Consider the following 17,753-nt stretch of genomic DNA (forward strand, 5'->3'; position numbering starts at 1 on the left):
GTTTAAGAAATAAGATTCCCGAATTCCACCATTTAATTCATAGTACGAAGTGTAACGTCATTTTTGGAACAGAAAGTTGGCTAACAGATGATGATTCAGACAATGAGATCTTCCCAAAATCGTTCACTGTTTATCGGAAAGATAGAATTAATCGAGTTGGGGGCGGAGTTTTTATAGCTGTAAAGAATTCAATCGTCAGCCAAGCGATAACCGTAACTGAGACCAGCGTTGAATCTGTGTGGTGTTTAATTAAATGTCCAAAATTCAAAACTATTTTATTATGTTCGTATTACAGACCACCTAACTCAGATATAACGTCAATGTTGGATTTTCAAAATCAAATAAACAGCGTAGCATCCAAGTATCCTGAAAGAAACTTGATTGTGGGTGGAGATTTCAACGTACCTTCTATAGATTGGGAGACTTATAGCTTCATTCCTGGTGGGAGGGATAAAGTGATCTGCGAGGCTTTATTACACACTTTCACATCTAATTCATTGTTTCAAATAGCATCCGCACCGAACAGAGGAGAAAATATTCTTGATTTATTAGCGACAAATATACCACATCAGGTAATAAACGTTGGCACTGTCGAAGGAATAAGTGACCATAGGGTAGTAACTGCAAAGTTTTCTGTAAATACCGCTGTAAACTTTAAAAAAGAGCGTAAAGTTTTCATTTTTAAAAGAGCTAATTTTGATGGGTTTAAGAGTCATATGAAAAATGCTTTCCCCGAGTTTCAAGAATCAGTATTAAAGTTAAATGTAGAGAATACTTGGAAAGCTTTTCTTTCGCTCGTAACTTCGGGAATAAATAGCTACATCCCTAGTAAAATAGTAAAAGAAGGCAGCGAACCGAGATGGTACGACGCGGAAGTGAGAAAATCATTGAGGCGACAGAGAGACCGATGACAATCCCTGTCTACATAAGATGCCAGCTATTGACATTAGTACGCTCGGAATAGAAAATATATTGAAATCGCTTAGTCCAAATAAATCACCTGGTCCAGACGAAATCCCTTCTCGCGTATATAAAGAACTAGCCTCAGAACTTGCCCCCTACTTGCAGTTAATATTCAGTAAATCCATCAAGCAACACGAAGTACCTAATGACTGGAAAATCGCTAATGTAACGCCTATATTTAAAAGTGGAGACAAGGAACAGCCATCTAATTACAGGCCGATATCTTTAACGTCCATCTCTTGCAAAGTCCTTGAACACATCGTAGTCAGCTCGGTAATGAAACACCTAGACGCGCAAAACTTATTAATGGGAAATCAACATGGATTCAGGAAAAGCAGATCGTGCGAAACTCAGTTAGCGCTTTTCGCCCACGATATTTTAGTCTCCGGGGAAGACAACATTCCAGTAGACGCGATTTTTCTTGATTTCAAAAAGGCATTTGATAAAGTACCCCACGGAAAGTTAATAATAAAACTGAAATGTTATGGTCTAGACGAAGATGTCATTTCCTGGATTAGAGAATTTTTGAGCGACCGCGTCCAAAGAGTAGTATTAGACGGTGCAGTCTCCAATGAGGTTAGAGTGACTTCTGGCGTTCCTCAGGGTAGTGTCATTGGCCCACTCCTATTCCTTCTTTATATAAACGACATTGGCGAAGTAGTGCAGAGTAAGTTACGATTATTTGCAGACGACGCTGTAGTTTACAGAGAAATTCGTTCCAGCAAAGATATAGATGAACTAACGAATGACCTTGCTGCTATCCAAGCTTGGTGCGATGCTTGGCAGTTAGAATTAAATTTGGAAAAATGCGTCGTAATGAATTTCTGGAAGAAGAATAACTCCCTACAGCGTAACTATGTCATTCGGGGCGCGCAGTTAAAGGCAGTTGAATCTGTGAAATATCTAGGGGTTAGACTCAATAATGATCTATCGTGGAATAAACATATTCGAGAAATAACCGGTCAAGCTAATCGTAAAATGGGTTTTGTTAAAAGAATATTAGGAAAGTGCGACGACAAAGTGAGAGAAATTAGCTACTTTTCCCTCGTTAGACCACATTTGGAATACGCTGCCAGTGTTTGGGACCCTCATGAAAAAGGCTTAATAACAGAGTTAGAACGCGTGCAAAGAAGAGCTGCCAGGTATGTGAAAGGTCGTTACGATAGTCTTGTTAGTGTAACTGACCTCTTACATAAACTCGGATGGGAATCTCTGTCGGACCGTAGATTGAAAAATAGACTAAACCTTTTAGATAAATTCAAGAGCAGTGTCTTTTCTGACGAAGTTAACCATATCTTGCGGACGCCAACGTACTACGGAAGATCAGATCATATAAATAAAATAAGAGAGATAGATTGCAGAACAGACAGATTCCGAATGTCATTTTTTCCACGATCAATAATAGATTATAACGGCAGCAATAGAACGCGTAAATAGATTGCATGACTTGTAGTGTAGCCTACTAACCTATGTAAAACTTACTGCATGTTTCTGAATTTCTATTCTATTTTCTATTTCTAACAGCATATAGTAGTATAGTTTGTTATTATACGGGACGTTTCTTGGACGGTGTGGTGTGCATGTGGGAGTCCAAATGCATGCTGCATGCTGGTGATTGATCACCCCCTGCCAAACACCCTAGAGGTGGCTCGCAGGGTAATTTGTAGATGTAGATGTAGATGAGCTGTGGCACCCATGGCGCCTTTCGTTTGGATAAGGCTAATGTGGGCGCCGGGTTTCTCTCTTGTCGAGCGAATAAGGGCGCACGTATTGAAAGGTATCAATTGTGTTAAGAAAAAAAAAACCCGTTTGAGACGACAAATTCAAAAATAAAAATAATAAAAACTGTAATTAATTCTGTTTTCATTTAAACCATTTTCAGAAACACACCATTATTTTATGTTAACCCTGTATTTTAGAAACAAGCAAATGCTGGGAAAGGTAAGTGAAAGGTCAATAAGTCAATAATAAACGAAAAATACGACAGTTCGCGTGGGACTACGTCCTGTTTAGTCGCTTTAATAACTCCGTCGACACAAAGCTGAGCTTGTTAGCTGTGAACGGAATACAAAGTGCTCCCATTTATTCCAACCGTTGGCGGGTTGAATCACAATGCGCGGAAAGAGGACAACCTCTCCTCGAATTCCTCCCCTCGGTTACCTCATATTCCACACCAATATTTGCCAGAGTTTCGTTTCTTAAGGAATTAATAAGACAACGTAGTCAGTATAAACTTTTACGTACTCCACAAGGATTATCGCATTGTTAATTGATTACATTCATGAATATACCTCGCTTATTTCATGAATAAACCTCTACGATCTCTTAAAGGATCATCGCAGCGTTAGTTGACCAAGGTATAGATGATTTCCTGTGCAGATCACTCAGAAAATTCCAAAAAGCATAGTACACACAAAAACATAGCAATATGCCATCAACAAAGTCAACATTTTCATATTAGTTCAATAGATGCAGGCGTTATATGGTAGAAGTTCCACGTATTTAAATAAAAGATGGCAGCATTTTCCCACAATATTTCAATGCGTGTGACGCGTTTTGACTCACAGAGCCATATCATTTGGTACAAAACACTGTCTTACATTTAAACATCACCTTTCTCAAAGGTATAAACGTGATGTTTAAATGTAAAACAGTGTCTTGTAGCAGATGATGGCTCTGTGAGAGCCGAAACGCGTCGTATGTTCATTATCGCACCATTGAAATATTATGGAAAAGTCCAACCATTTTTTATTTAAATTTAATTTTCCAACGACGTATATAACTTTTAATGCTCCCTATGGCGGCGGTGTAATTTAGTTGAATGCCAAAATGAAGGTTTTGGATTCAAATCCTGCCTAAGCTTACGATCTAAAAAAGATCTTGGATTTATGGGTTTCTGCAAATGTTATATCTAAGAATAAACTTGCTCGACTAATATAGGCCCTGAAAAAAGACTTGAACCCTGGGCTCTCCCGTCGGAGGCCAATAATTTAACTCACAGGAACCTCAGGACTATCACCAAAGTCAATAAGAGAAATATTAAGGTAGGAAGGAGTATAAGGCATGAAGGGAGCAGGAATGTCTACTCGAAGTCATTGCCTTTCGACGTGATGCCATTGAGCACGTACGTCGACAAGGGCGTGCCCAGGACCAAAACTAGGGATGGGGGGGGGGGGGGGGGGGGGCAAGCCATGGTTGTTTAAGTTGTAGGTAAGATTTAAGCATGGAAAAGGTGAATGAAATCAGCATTTTAAGGAAACTGTGACAGCTCTTTATTAGTTTTTCAAATAATTTGCTCGATAAAATATTATTTTCCTTAAAGGCATTTGCAATTTTTGCTTCTAGGGGGGGCAGCTGCCCTCTCCTTTCCCTCTCTGGGTACGCCCATGCACGTCGATATGGTTAATGAAACCATACATGAAAGCAAAACCTGACAATGTCGACGCCAGCTCTATGGTCGAGCGTCTAAGGACATACATATTGAAATTTATTCATTTTGTGAAAAAAACTGTTTGAGACGGCAAATTGGAAAAATATAAACAAACATAAATCAATAAGTAATTTTGTTTTCATTTAAACCATGTTCATTATCGCACCATTATTTATTACAACCCTGTATTTTTACATGTTGATGTGAGAAGAGGTAAAGCCTAAGGGGGGGAAATCACACGTTCACCTGAATGTTCTAAAATTTTCCACTTCCCATGCTAAAATTAAAATATAATATTTTTAACCGTTAGTTTCTCATTCTGAAATAATTAAATTGCGTTTTTATTTGAGGAAATAATTCACTTTCCGTCTTTTCAACCGCTTTTGTAATTTTATACCTTAGCAATATGCTCGATTCAAGGTTCAGCTCAATGAAAATGTGATTTACAGCTTACTGAAGTACATTCCATTGAAGTAAGAGGCTGATAATGTTTTTTTTACTGTCATAATTTGTGATAGAGATGTCATTTAAAATTTATTGATTACTATTAGGCCACCCGGTGTTGCCCGGGAAGTATTGTACCCAGAGAAGTGGGAAACCTGGAACCTGGAAAAATTCATTGTCACATGGCAGGATTTTTAGGTAAAAGAACAAAGCAGGTCTGATGATGGTATTCACATATAACTGCAAACAATGGAAACAATGAGTGCGAAAGATCCTCAGAGAAAAAAATCATCCGCCTTGACCGGGATCCCCCTTTTTTCCGGTCGAGGCTAGCTTAACTGGCTAAGCACTCGACCGGAAATCGGGGGATACCTACGGGTTCGTATCCCTGTCAAGGCGAATGATTTTTTCTCTGTGGATCTTTCGCACGGTTGTGTATTGCGGGTGACTCCCGTAAAAGTTATCACCGCGGCTAGTCCCGGTATACTTTAAAGTATTGGAAACAAAGATTTCTGTATATCGCGCACGGGATGAAATTACGCATACCCCAGAAAAAATGTTTTGCACCAAGAGTATGAATAGGTAAGAGTAGAATCGTTTTAGCTATGTTTTACCAGACCGTGTCGAGGGTTTTGTCTATCCAGAAGGATTCGCAACCACATAAGTTGCATGACGTGACGTAGCTAATGGTTATTGAAATAAGGACGCAAAGGTCGCGTCGGACAAAACCAAAAAGTAGCACTACGTGATTTGGGAGCATGAGATACAAGTACGAACTACTTTTAGTTGACAAAAAGACACCCTCTTTTATATCTATAAAACATAATAAAAGTACAATTGCTGTTTTTTAACGGTCGAAATCGTTCACAGCATCTTCCTCTGTCATGTACCACATACCCACACGCTTACAATAAGTTAATTATTTTTTATTTGACCACAAAAATATTTAGTAGCAATAATTTATATGGCAAAACAACGTTTGCCGGGTCTGTTAGTATTTTGTAAACACATTGAAATGAGAAGAAAAATTGAAGCCTGTGTCTTTTGTATCATAATCTATTATGTGATTTTATGTACACATACTCGTTCACTTTAACTATTAAGTACACATTTAATCAGAATCTTTGAGCTGTATTTTTTGATTACGTTTTATTAATTTTTTGATAATGTCAATGCATATTTTGGTTGCTCGTGTAACTTTGTCTGAAGGACCGATGAGTCCGCGACTATAAATATTAAATATTTATTATTATTATTACTTATTCTTAAGAGTTACCCCCACAATCTTTGTGTCTCTGGGGACATCATTTTGCCTGCAAGAACGCTCCTAACTCTGGTATGATATTTGAAGGCGGCGACCGTCAGCTTAGGTCATTTGCGCCATTAGGGAAGGGTATGGAAGGAAGGGTGGAGAGAAACCCGGCGTCGGCATTAGCGTGCTCTTAACGAAAGGCGCCAAGGGGACCACGGCTTAACGTCCCATCCGACGGGCGGAGTGTTGCGCTTTCTGAAAACATTCTGAATCTGTCTGTTCAACAGTCAATCTCTCTTATTTTATTAATAAGCCGTAGGATTTTATTTATAAGGCGTCCGTAAGATATGGCTAACTTCGTTAGAAAAGACACTGCTCTTGAATTTATCTAAAAGGTTTAGTCTATTTCTCAATCTACGATCTGACAGAGTTTCCCACCCGAGTTCATCCAAGAAGTCAGTTACACTAACAAGACTATCGCAACGACCTTTCACGTATCCTAGCAGCTCTTCTTTGCACGCGTTCTAACTCTGTTAAAGCCGATAAAAATGCGACAGAAGTGGTAACAGAAATCAGCCTTCTAAGGGAAGGAATTGGACCTCCTCTAAACAGTCCCCTTGGTTAGCAGCATCAAGTCAGGGATCGTATAGGGGTGGGATGAGAAATGGAGTGGGTGGATAGGTGGGGGAGGAAGGGTGAAGTGTTTGGGGTTGCGAGGGGCACTTGGAGGAGACGGAAGTTGGAATGTTTGCAGTCCGGCCGTCGAGAGTTGTCCGATGACAGGTAAAATGGGTAGGAGGCAAGGTTGTCAGGTGAGAAAGGGGAACGCCCACGTCACATGTAAACAGAAGGATTCTCTTAAGAAGGGAGTCTGAAGGGACGACGGGCGTGAAGGACCCAAAGGAAGAATTCTTTGTTTTGGTGATTCGAAGAAAAGGCTTGTTTTGGTGGCTCAGGCTTGTTTCAGTGCTTCACATGCACGTGACAGCGTTTTATGGCTAGGCAAGGGTGTGAGGTGCTTTTGGGGGAAAGCGATTGGCTGCAACCGTGCTGGCGCAGGGATCTCCGCACCTCCTTCAAACTCTTGGTGGCTGGACTGTAGGTGTGGATGGTGGGTACCTGCTTGTTGTGAAGGTCATGAGGGGAGAGTATGGAAAACGCATTAATAATAGCGGAATTTCAGGAGAAAAATTGTTTGTTGACTAGTGTCCCGGAACATTGAAGCCATCCACAGGTGAGCGATTGCTTATTGACTGCAAGGGTTTCTACGGATCACTGCCTGTCTTTAACTGGCCCATCCTGTGAAGATTCCCGGTTTTCTGTGGAGCAAGAAACCATAGCGGAGGTCCCTACAGCCCCCACAAAGGATCTTGTTGTGTAAGTTTGTGTGAGTGATTGTGTGAGTGTGTGTGTTTTTTGGGCTTTCCGGTTGAGAGGCTGGTGTTTGGTCCCTGCGGGGAATTTCTCCCCCTTCCCGCACACTAACGCAGTAAAATTTTCTCGACTTGCAAGGTGGACGAGCAGGGAGAATTATACGGCCAATTGAGAAATTCCTTTTCTTCCTTAAGATAGCCACTGTACATTTTGACTTCGTAAAGTGGGTGAGTAAACTTAAATTTTATTAAAAAATACTTATTTCCCCGAGGAACTGAAGGGTATTACTTAAATTGGTTGGGTGATCCCCTAGAAGGGTTTCTAGGTGCCCCCCTAGATTAATCCGTCTCCGCTCGTCGCGGTAATTAACACATTGTATGAGGATATGTGGAATACTTCACGGGCATCTACAATCATCGCATTGGGGAGGTTCCTTTTCTTCAGTAAAGAGATACGTATGAGTCAGAGGGCAGTGCCCTATCCTCAACAGTGTCATGACAAATAATAATTCATTAATATGATTATGAATATTTGAATATGGATATTTTTATTATGCTCTAGGTAAAACCTATGAGAGCAAAAAATAGAAAATACAGGAAATATTCTATTCTTAATAAATTACATTTTGACAAAAATATGGCATCGTGGAGATTATTGCTAAGCTAACAAGAGGTAGATATTTTGATAAAAAATATAAAATATCCAATATTAACAACACAAAAATATAAGTTTTAACACAGATCATAATGAACACGCACATACAAAAATGTGTATTTATGTAGAAAGTTTTGATAACATCACAAGTTTAAGATGATAACTTCAATAAGTGGAGGAGACTAGCTTAAGCCCTAGACTTCAAATAGGAGTACAGCCTTCCTTTAAACGAGTGAAGTGATTGTGACGTCTTTATATTTGGCGGTAGAGAGTTCCAAAATCTATATACTGTTAAATGGAAAGATTTGAAATATATATTTGAGGGTTAAGGAATTTGAAGGTCAGAAACACGGCGCAGCGGGTGGAAATTCCAATAACTTTGTTGCGGGGGATGAATAATTTGTACAGGTATGCAGGAGTCTGGTTTTGGAATAAGGAGAACAGAAAAGATCCCAAGATATAATTCCTTCGGCAATGAAGAGGTAACCAGTTCATATCAATGTAGAATTTGAACAAATGTTCATCTCTACGCAAGTCAAAAATAAATCTAACACAGGAGTTAATTAACCTTTGCAGACACATTTCAAATACACTACGTAAGTCATTATAGACTAGTATACAGTGATTAATAGGATGTAGATTAATCCCATAGCTTATGTGTCATGTGTAGAGTACATATGGGGTAGTCCATGTTTGTAGAAGTTAACTTTAATTCCCATGGATGGTGTTATGCATCGTGGGTGTTGGTGATGATTCACCCCCTGCCAAACACCTCTGTTGGTGGCTTTCTGAGCACTATATAAATATAGGTGAAGACGTATGGATCTTAAGTAGTCTGTGTAGCATGATGTGAAGGGCACACAATTTTTGGGAGAAACGGGGTCTTGACGTTATTTGAATAATGTGGTCAGTTAAAAATTCTCTCCGTAGACTGAAAAATCGCGTTTCTCGTTACATATTTCAATCGCTAAATCGGAGTAGATTAGAGTGCCTTCTGCCTCAGTGTCACTAATGAATATGATACTCCATTGTATGTAATAATGCCACAAAATTCTCCGAATGCCTACACCCATAGACACAAAACATCGTGTTCGAGTGGATACCAGCAGAATACCCTCATCACCAACGAATCATTACAAGGGATCTGTTAAAAATTGTCCATGTAAATCTGTTCTAATAAATGTGACATTGGAGGTGACATGACTAAACACTCGGATTGTTCGGTTGTCGGTTATCCTGTCTTGTCTTTTTCCCTACTCACGCTGATGTTCTTTTTTTATTACACATTCTGATTTGCACCCCCCTAGGTATTTTGTTTGGGATTGGTCACTGAACGTGTGATTTCGCCACCTTTACCATGGCAGTTTAGCTTGAAGATGACGTAGAACACTTCGAAACCGGTTGCAGAATATCAAAATAAGGGTGGAAAGTACAAAGTGCCTTTATTTTATTTTTGTGTGATTTCGACGTAAAAAGATGGCATCTTGAAAAGAAATCTTTTGTTAATCTCTATCGTAACATGCTCAACTTTGTGGAGGTTCATTCTAATAAATAAAAGCGAACAAACTATGTATAAATCCACCAATTTATTTTTGTGGTACTACTAGTTTCGACGCAGCGGCGTCATCATCAGGTACAAAGGCTACAAAGAAACAAACATCCTTATATATCATGTTCATACATCAATTCTAGTCTCATGTATTTTGTTGATGTACTACCTACTGAATTTTTCTATTATGAATTTATTATTGAAGAAAAACATTGTTGTAACCTGCGGCGTGACTAGGAATATGCTTTGGGGAGGGATGAGGGCGACTGGGGGGGAGACCTCCCCCCCCAGATAACGGGGAGTCCGGGAAAAGTTTGCCATGCCTGGAAATATTTTTTACATCAATTTGGCACTTAAAATGTGGCTTTAAGCAGATGCATTTATTATACATAAAAACTAGACAATAGTTTTAAGTATTTTTTTAGAAAATTTCTGAGGCTTTAGGGGGGGAGGGGATATGTTTATGTGTCAAAACTATGTACTCATTTTCATTTCAAACCTTGATGATGGTTTATAAATATAGAAATACGTAAGCAAAACTTGTTTGCCAATTTGAAGACCTAAACCCCAAGATTCAAATTTAATATTGAATGTAGAGGTCAGGAAAAGGAAAAAATAATTTTATTTCTCCCTTTGTTTCTCTACAATAGTGTAATAAAGTCAATTTTTTGTTTAGCCAAGCCTCCGTAAATAGTTTGATTATATATGGTTGTTAACTTGATAGTTTGGTATCACTAGCGGGAATGGTGATGGGCTAAGAATCTGTGGACAATTGTCTGAGGCGGGTTAGTCAGTGAGGGCGCTTGGGAAAATGCGTGGGGTAGATAGGCAGGCTCTTCGGGTCGCTCCGAAGAGCCTGCCGAGTTGCAAGATCAAAGACTACAAATTATGAGCGAGTGAGATTTTCAGCTTCTGCGCATGCGCCCAGGAGTGACATCGCAAAATGTGAGATCACGTGATTGGTTTTATTCGTCTGATTGGATGCAAAAGACGATAGCATTCTTTATGATTCTCAGGAAGAAGAAGCATTGGGATACAAACAAAATTTATTTTTAAGTATTTCACTCGCCTACTTTTCCCACTACCCACAATAATACTGAAGTTTGGGTTTCATTCTTGCCATCAGATTTTGGTTACTATACTTTCTAAGAGGTTATGTCGTGTTCTGCACGGCTACTAGCAGAGAAATATAAGTGTGGTATATGTAGAAAACTATAGGTAAGCATCATAAAAGGTTATTCGGGATTTCCACCGGGTCAAGTTCTCCATCACGGCCGAAGTTTCGATGAACGAATTACCCATCGTAATCATGGCATCAGATAAGATGCCCTAATGACGATGGGCAACTCGTCCATCGAAACGTCGGCCGAGGTGAAGAACCTTACCCTGTGGGAATCCAGAATAACCTTCCACGATACAATACGCCGCAAATGCCGGCGATCATTCTTCATGCGCAAGCGTTATCACTAGGAAGAGGGTGGTTGGTTTATATGGAGTGGTTTATATAAATTAATTTTGTTAACTTTCATTCATAAATATTGCATGCGATTACTTTTCAATTTCCAGTAACAATACTGAATTTGAGGCTTTAAGTATTCGCCTCAGCTTTTGGTTGCCTCAGTGGGGGATAAAGATGAGGGGCAGAGGGGGCGCCCCCCCCCCCTTGTGGGGCCGCCAGCCCGCCAAACAATGCAGAACCACAATTTTAACTGTTTTATGTCATTAGATGGCATTGTCTTGTATTTTTACATAATCACTGTAATTAAAACCTTCTTAAACTTTGCATGTGACTTGATTATTTTTTATTACCTACGATAAAAGTTAAGGTAACACAGTGTATCTTTTGCGCCCTCCCTTTCATTGAGTTTCATCGCCATCACCTCGGGCGCACTTGTTTACATTTATTCTGAGGGCATTACCCAGTAGTTTCACGTTACTAGCGGAAATAGGGGTCGGTGGCCTGCTGTGTGAAGGCGCTGGGGCTTTGTCGTTGACGGGGAGAATACGTGGAGGTAGATCGAATTCTATGGAGAGGGAGCTGAGTTGCAGGGGGAGGTCGGCGTTTGTATGTGGCGATGTGCGGGGCTGTAAGGTGGTAACGAGAGATCGTGGAAAAGTGTCTGGGTGTGGTCCTGGAGGGAGATGCGGAGGATTGCGCTCACCGGAGGGAGTTGTCGGGAAGACGTGCGTACGGGTGACGGGGCGTCTCGTTCGAGGGAGTGAGTCTCATGAGTGGCTGATGAGACCATGCGAGATCCGTGCGAACGGATCGGTTACGACTGTTGTACACTGGCTTGAAGGTTATTATCCTTGCGACCGACCCAAAAGGTCTCGCCTTATAGTCTCAATGTGTCCTGTATTGAAGGTGTTGGTGTTCGTATCCAAGAAGGGTTTAGTGTATAAGAAATGGCAGTGAATGTCTTGTATGCGGCGTGTCTTTATAAGTATCTTCGTATAGTTAAGTATTTTCGAAAATATTAAGCGTGATTGAGTGGAATTTTTCCATATATTGCAATTTCATTATTATATCATTATTATTTTTATTAATATTAAACTATTATATAGTCGTGGAAAGTTGCAAGCATTTATTTCGATTTCTTTTTCTTGACGTAAATTATTTATCGACTTCAATTATTTGGCCTGACCTACAATCCGGGACGTTAATCATCATTTAGTATTTATTTAAAAGTAGTGAACTGTTTTTTATGATGTGGTAGAATTTCAATTTAATGTAATGCAGTTAGCTATTACTATTGGTGGAAAGCTTAATAATTAAATACTTAATAATGAGCATCGTACACCATGTCTTAATGTTTTCAAGTGGAGGTAGATCGAATTCTCTGGAGAGGGAGCTGAGTTGCGGGGGGGTTGAGGGCGGCGTTTGTATGTGGCGATGTGCGGGTAAATGCGAAATGAGGGAGTAAAACATCGAAATTCATGTTCCTATCAAACAAAAATTGGTGAATAATTATATGTTGTCATACGAATTATTTGGGTTCAAAAGGCAGTTCTCAGGAGCAAGTCGAGATTGTAATTCATCTTCACGGGCATATTATCTCTGTAGCCGTCACTGAGATGTTTACCAGCGGTAGTTTCACCAAATATAAAATGTTATGGATGCACCGTGCGTAAATAAATGTAGTTTTACGCGACTTTCACATAATTGAAAAATGTATATACATAATTTAAGAATTTGCTACAGAATAATGATGAAGATGAAATTGATCAATCGAATAAGTAATAAGGAAATCAAAAGAAGAGTAGGAGATAAGAAAAACCTCATGAAAACCATAATAAAAAGATCCTTATAGGCCACATCTTTAGACATGATGGCCTGATGAAGACAATCGTCGAGGTACAAGTAGGTGGCAATAATGAAAGAGGATGACTTCGAATTAAATATATGGAACAGATAAAGAGGAATGTGAAAGAGAAGACGAAACGATTAGCTGATAGGAGAATTGAGTGGAGAGCTGCGTCAAATCAATCTTAGGATTGTTGACGAATGATGATGATTGAAATGTTTTTTTTTTCAATAAGTAGAATCACTATCAAGTCTGCAAAATGAGTAGCTTATATTAAAATTTTTCAGCTGCAAATTGTTTTTGGTAGTTTTATTCGTCCATATCAATTTGGTTCCTCGAGGTTATTCCCATAAAATCTACATCTACATAAAATGGATAGAGGCGGTTCACTAAAGTCTTCTTAAAGAGCATGCTGAAATTCTGATTTTAAGATGAACTCCATTATCTTCCCGCAAATAAAAATGATGCTCTTAACTGTAAAAGATTGAGAAAGAAATCTGCCGTCAAATGATTAAAGCGATTGATTTCATTCCCCTGAAATAAATTTGAATAGAAGTAGAAGTGATCTGAATCATCAACTCCCTAATTTTATATCCTTACTGGTTACCGAGTGTGAGCCTGGAAGCATAAAAGAATATTTTAAAACTTAATAGCCTTTGGGTCGCCGACATTTTCTTCCACAGTCACGCATAATGGGTATGAGTGAGTGATCTTTTCAGGACTTTGCTTTCTCATTCCTGTGCCATTTCAAAGGCGTGAGGGGAGCCTTTTTCTCACTGGACTTGCTTCAAGCGATTTTGAAAACGAAATTTTAAAATATAATTTCTGTGTCATTACTCGAAATCTTAACAAGTTGTCCAGTTATTCATACTTTCTTACTACTCTGGAAATAATTGCAGTTGGTAACATTAGTGATTATAATGGCATTGTTATCATTACATCTCGACGCCGGTCCCGGTGGCGGTGGGGCTAAGTCTTTGCCTGCAACATAAGAGGCCGTGGGTTCGAGTCCCATCAAGCTAGATTTCCTCTCTCCAGGGATGGATGTCGTGTACGTTTAATTGTTAACGTAAAAACTGAGATGTAACTGAGCAATTGTGTTGATTTTGGTGGTACAGGAATTAATAAAATAAAATAAACCTTAAATGTATGCTCCTTGGTTTATTATTGCACTTATAAGAAGATAGACTGGACCTCACTGGAGTAAAATGAAATGAAAATTCTATAATTTTCCGCCTATTAAATGGATTTAAGGAATACAATTGAAGAAGTAGTATCCTTTAAGGCAGTGTTTGTTAACTTGATAAAAAATCGTCTGAGAGGATGAGGAGAGGAAATCAATCTGAAAGTGTGAGTGCTGTACGGGGGATATGGTGAATCGGTATGGATTGATTTTAGAGTAACATTATCGTTCTTATTTTTTCAAGTATATATCCATATTGACTAATGAAAATGTTTTCATTTACTTGGAAAACCATAAGTTCAAGTTTTTCCCGTAGTTTCGCCAATCCGAGACAAAATAAAACTGCTCAATTAATCATGTTGTGTTGGCTTTATAAATGCGATTATCAAATGTTTATGCTTACCTTTCTTAACTTCATAACATATTTATCGTCTAAATTTCATTATCGGAATTCTACCGCGAATGGCTACCTAGAGTGCAACCATATTTCCGTTTGAGCATAAAAAATCCAATAACAACTATGTATTAAAATCTTCAAAAAAATCCAAGATATATTTCAAATGGGGAAGTGGAAATTAAGTCCTCTTTTAAAAAAATTTGGCAAAAGGTTAATTTACGTTAACGAAAAATTGCCCCGCGAGGGGGGTAAGACTTAACTTGTACGCTCAAATGACTTATTTCATCCATCAAAAACCCATTTTTATTGCTAGTTCCTTAATTAATTGGTATTATATCTTAAAAAAAATCAAGATTCGTCGGAGAGGCGTGGTTTTGATATTAAGTTCTTCGAGCCTCTCAGTACCTCTTTTCAAGAATAGAAAGTAGGTATGTTTCTACCCTATAATCATGTCAAATACTCGGAATGCGTTTTAATTAGCTCCACGATGATGTTTGGAGAGTCGTAATCCGGTGAGAGCCGGACATTTATTCGGGGGAGGTATTTTTTCACGTCGTAAAAAGCTCACCCCGAATGCGGGTCCTTCCCCGGCGGACGTGAGCGAATGCTGTAATTTCGTGGCGCGTCGTGCGGAGATTCGAGGCTGCGGGAAGCACGTGTGTTTTAGTACTAAGGAAGGTCGAGGCTAGCGCTGCCAAATGGAGCCTCCGGGAAGCAGCCACGTGCCGGTCCCCGTCCTTGCGTTCCCCCGGGCTTTACCAGTGGGACGATCCCACTGGGCGGAAAAATGTATCGATTCCGGAAACCTTTTGTTTGGGGAATTCGTTTGGGTGAATAGAGCCGAGGTGGGAAGCTCATTTTCCGCGTATCCGTCACGCTAGCTAAAGCTTTAGGAATTTATTACGATATTATAATCCTTGGTCTGGAATTCACGGGCCGAACCTTAAAGAGTTTCTTTGGTAAATTTCGCTTTTCCAGCGAGGAATGGAATCTACTTGACACAGTGAAATACAAAAAAGTTATAATTCCACATAAATTCAATACTGTACGACCTAGGCACGTCATCATCTGGTGGCCAGGTCGAGGTCACACAGATTTGAATTTATGTGGAATTATAAAGTTTTTCTTTATCTTTCATGAGTCTCTGTGAGTTCACTATGCCGGTATTTGGCTTTCGCTGGATTTCGAGTCGTGGTTTTGTGTCATTTTTGCCTTGTAAGAGTGACAAGACATCTTGTGCCGTGTTTATCAGAATTATTATAGGATTTTATTCCCCACCCACGTTTTCGCTAGGAATAATTTTCTAGAGTCAGTAAAATGACTAGGCATGCTGAATTCCTGGCCGGATTTGCATTTTGACTGAACAATTGACGGCTTAATCCGATAGCAGCCAAATCGGTCTAATTCCCGCAACTCCTTGGAAATGGCTAGAAAGCTCGTGGAATCTGTGTAAAAAGTAATTTTATGTAATTAGTTGTGTTTGAGTGCAATTATTGTGACGGAAAGGCTATTGATTGCAAGCAACGAGACTTTCAATTATTATTGCTTGGACTATTATTAGCTAACACCGGTTATCTATCTAACTGATTCCTATTTACTACTTCATAAATTATCGACAAACTTTATAGTTTCCAGTTCATGTCATTCTCTTTGCATAAATACCCTAATTGTAACATTTGATTTAATGCTTTTATTTCCTCTGAAAAATGTTGCGATTTATCTAGATTTTTTATACTTGCCTCTGTTGGCTTGGCACAAAATTTTGTTTCCTTGGAAGAAATTAAAGTGTGGGAATTACCACATGTTTTTTATATTCCACCATTTCCACCACGTCAAGCGTGAAAGGATTTTATACGTGCATTTTTTTTAATGTTTCCAAATAGCAATGCAAAAATACTGGTTGACGGAGAAAATCTACCAGCACCATGTTTGGCTGAAAATTTGTTCTATAATTACATATTTGCTGCTTAGTGACGGAAAATGTTAATTTTTGTCCCTCATCGTAATTCATGCTCTGAAATACTGTTTTATTCATGAAATAAACGTCCACGGGACGTCTTGAATCCGTTGAAACTTCGGCTTCGGATTTTAAACTTGTTTATCATCATTATCAAAACACATTTTCTTTTGGGGAAATTCAATTTATGCCAATTCGATCACCTCACTCGCCTCCATTTTGTTCGAGGCCGTCTACATGGTCGGCGCATGCGTCATTGTCATTTTTCGACACGTGCAAATTCTTTCCCGCGTGAAGAGATCGGCGGCATCCCCGGTCACGAATCCGAATCGATACCGCAGCCGTTGTCCTTGCAACCGTGACACGAGGTGCAAGTGCATCGCCAGCCAGTCGGCATTTCCGGAGAGGGAGGACGTTGATTGTCTGAGTGTATTTATATGGGATTTCGGATTCGTATCGATGACACGCTGGATTGCGGAATGTCGACCTCATCCGCCATCCATGTTTTCGAGCTCGGATCCGGAAGCGACACGTGCCCTACGGCGGCCTTGCTCTTTTGCCAATAAGGCGGCGGATTCAAATGAGGAGATCGTCCCGCCCCAACGTCTTTTGCCGATCCATACTCCATGAGCACACCATTGTCGCTCCCTCCCCGCGGGATGGACCTCCTTATTGGCTGCCCGTTTTACGCGGGAGGGAGGTGCATCAGTAAATGAAATAGAGTGGAATGGGTGGGTCAAAGGAGAGCTGCGTATAATTTATTTTAACATTTAGTCCCATGTAGAAATGCTGCCATTTTAAATCGATGGAAGGATAAATAATAATTAAAAAAACAGGTGATAACGCTGACTCAACCAGAATACATGAACATAGCAGTAGTTTACACGAGTAGTATGCAGTGACGTCATGGAAAAATTAGCAGTGCCGGAACTGACTTTCCGGAGCATTTTTTGGTAGTGAAATATTAATGTGTGTGTTTTTTTATTACAAGTTATTATTTAAAATTTGTTACAATTTTTTTGTTCTGATTAGGGATAGGTATATATTAGAAGTGTTGAAGCAACAAAATTGATAAAATAGTTATTTCACTATTAGGTCTTTTGTTAACCAGGCATTCCGGCACCATGACACCACTTGTAGTATGTGTATAAAAGATAGTTATCGGCTTAATTCGGTGGAAATCTTTGATAGTTAACTTTATGAAAAGACTTGTAATTTTACTCACTTCTTTATTTCTACACACCC

Source organism: Ischnura elegans, chromosome 5, assembly GCF_921293095.1.
Source record: "Ischnura elegans chromosome 5, ioIscEleg1.1, whole genome shotgun sequence".
NCBI classification, from domain to species: domain Eukaryota; kingdom Metazoa; phylum Arthropoda; class Insecta; order Odonata; family Coenagrionidae; genus Ischnura; species Ischnura elegans.